The sequence below is a fragment of the Python bivittatus genome, unplaced genomic scaffold, assembly GCF_059951505.1.
Source record: "Python bivittatus isolate LINGU-HERP-01145 unplaced genomic scaffold, Pbiv_v1 ctg000840_np1212, whole genome shotgun sequence".
Lineage (NCBI taxonomy): Eukaryota > Metazoa > Chordata > Lepidosauria > Squamata > Pythonidae > Python > Python bivittatus.
The window spans coordinates 557,773-560,961 of NW_028277113.1; positions in this window are offsets into that span (position 1 = coordinate 557,773).

A 3,189-nucleotide genomic window follows, 5' to 3' on the forward strand; every position below is an offset into this window, starting at 1 on the left:
TTCTGGTTCTTCTGCAACATTGACTGATTGTAACATAAGCTTTTCTAGATTTGAAACCAGTTCATCAGATGCAGAGAGACAAAAGAAGTGCATTACCTTATTGATCTTATCAAGTCTCTCAATGGGTGTCATAGATCAAGGCTGGGCAATGTATGTTCTGCCAGATACTATTAGACTACGACTCCCAGAGTCCTTGGCCACCAACCAACAGGTATGAAAACTATCAGGAATACTGGAAAGATGAAAAGCTGCAAACACCAATGCTAGGAGACAGATGCAAAGAGACTGGGTTGTAGAACGAAGAAAAGTTTAAAAAGAGAATAGGGAAGATAAAGGAAATTCATCCTCTCAGGACCAAGTGGATAATAAGTCGAAATAATCAATCAGATTCTTCCCAAATCAGAATCAGGCAAAATATTATCAAAGAGAAGATAAGATTGGGAGGCCTGCCATTGTGAAAACCAAGTAAGAGCCAGCAACTGCAGCAAATTATTAACATCTGTCTGTCACCCAGAATACTCTGTGCCTACCCAACAGCCGAAATGAAGGACAATCAAGGAGAGACAAAAGGGATGAAACACTAGTTATCAAGAGGAGAAGAGATGAGTAGTCATTTAAAATATAAAGTCTGGGAATTTATCTAGGTTATTGACTGAATCATTCCAACTTTTTATTAGGCTTTTGTTTATTTAAACCCATGACTAACATCTATCTAGAGGTGGGGTATATGTTGACTTCATAATGTGTAGTTCCACTCTGAATCTGTGTTTTACTTTATTGTCTTTTATTCTCTTACTGTTGTGTTATTCTTCCCTATCTATCCATTTGTACCCAGAGTGGTGACTCACATAAAGTTAGGTCACATGCAACAGTTTAAAGACCCACACTATCTAGCCCCTGATGTGATAGTGTTTTCTCCATGATTCTTCTCTCAATAACGTGGCATGTGGGATTTTCTTCTATCTAACAGATATTATCCTGGCTTCAGTGCAGTGTACCATGATGATTACTTTTATCCTGCATATTTTGCAAGTTTTCTATGAAGTGACGAAGTGATGAAGAGGTGATCCAATTCTAGTTCCTTTTCACCGAATTGAAGAGTACTGAAGTTGCTTTTAAAACAGTTTCTAAAGACTACACAGTTGTAAACTGAAGTTACTGAAAGAGTTCTTTTCCATTGGTAAGCCATGTCTTGTAGATTATGTGACCTTTAGAGTCTCTTATTGTTGTTGTAGATTTAGTTTAGACGACTAGCTTATAACAATGGTTTAAGATGTCATTTTCTTTCCCGCTACCTTTTTGTGTACTAGTTAGAGTCCTTTATGCGTTTGGCAGTCATTTTCCATCCATCTAAAAGTTCCACAATTGACTATTATTACAGATTTTAGTGCCCCAACCCTTTTTCCAGGGTCAGCTTTGAGAAATGTTGCTTTAATCCATCTTCAGCATGATATTCTTGGCAACCAGGGCCTTTCAGCTTCAGCAACTGTAAAGAATTTTAGTGTTTGAGAAGAAATTTATTTTCAACAGATTGTACAGCAAGCTTCTGCTCCTTACTCCCCTTCTTTTGGTGAAATTACTTCCTTGCTTGATTAACTAAATTGAAAACACTGGTCATCTCATGAGTTTATAATGAATTTTATTTTCATAACGTCATAAGGAAGTCGCCCACTTCAAATGGCTTTCTTAAAATGCCACCTTCTTTAAAGCCTATATAGGGAAAAACTCTTTTATGAATGCATCTTAACGGATCCAACCTGTCAGCCCCATAGGGTAGACCAGACTAAGAAACCGATGCCATATAGGTCTAGGGAAAAACTCTTTTATGAATGCATCTTAACGGATCTAACCTGTCAGCCCCATAGGGTAGACCAGACTAAGAAACCGATGCCATATAGGTCTAAAACTATTTTTATTAGAACTATAGTAACAGAATCTTGCAAGTGCCTCCCTTCCTCCCTCTTTTATCTTCTTGTGAATTAGGGTCTGAGGCATTTCCTCAAATTAGTTTCTTGGAATGGACCCAAGCTGTGCTCATATGATAATGTATGGTAACAGATCTTCCCACTGTCCTTCAAGGCCATTCCCTATTTCCTCTACATCACCAGTCCTGTGCCAATGAATGCTTGTGGAGTAGATATTTGCCCTCATTCACTTAGTCCAGTTGCTCCCCGGATCTCAGCAGAGTTGTTTCCACTTCTTGGCAGCCATACCACTGGATATTGGCTACAGCACCAGAAAAGAGCTGTAATCAGCACAGGTGACCAGTGTAACTAAGTGGATATCTTCTGGGATTATCTTGGTTCCCTGGATTATTTTGAAAAGTTGTAAGATTTTGACCATGTATAAAATGATCACTGGTATTCTCCATTATGTTTCCAATTGGATTCAGATTTTTCTTTATGTGTTTTTAATAGTAAGGTTTTTTTTATTTACCAAAAGCAGCCTACATATCAGGCATGCATCCCATAACTCTATTTGTGTTCGGCAGCTGAACACTTGGCTCAGATGCAGTTCCTCAAAAGCCACCCATAACTTAAGCCAGTTTCCAACAGAAATACTGGAGATCTGAGGCAATTTGATATGGGCCATTTTCTCTTAGCAGCTACTTTTGCCTTACTCCATTTCCTGCTTGTGCTCTCCCCCATCACTGCAAATGCTCAGATGTTCTGCAAAGCACCAAATGCCAAATGCATCATGAACTAAGAACATGGATTGGGGCAGGTTACTGGTTTCATGCCATTTTCTGTGCCTGCCAGTTGGCTGGCTGGTGGGCGCACTGCTATCCCCTGCATTCTGGAATCAGCATCAGAGGAAGATCCCAGTCTGACCAGTAACTTACAGGGTTTCTGAGAAGTGAAAATGGTGGTAGTGTGGAAGTTATTTTCTTTATGCTATTTGCTGATCATGTTTCAGAGAAATGTGGGAAGCCTGACCAAGAATAGGCTGCATTTAACAAGTCTATACTGCAATGTGAGACAAACATTAAAGAAGACCACTCAAAATTGAAACAAGTTAAATGGGCAGGATTATTGCTGAATTATGTGGTCTACTTTATGCTTGTTCTTAGCTGTTTTTCCCTTCCATGACAAGAGGAAGTTTACTATAATATGTTACGGTACTAGTTTCAAGTATGTGTCATAAAGAAATTATGGTCTATAAAGAAATCACTGTAAGCTCCTAACATAA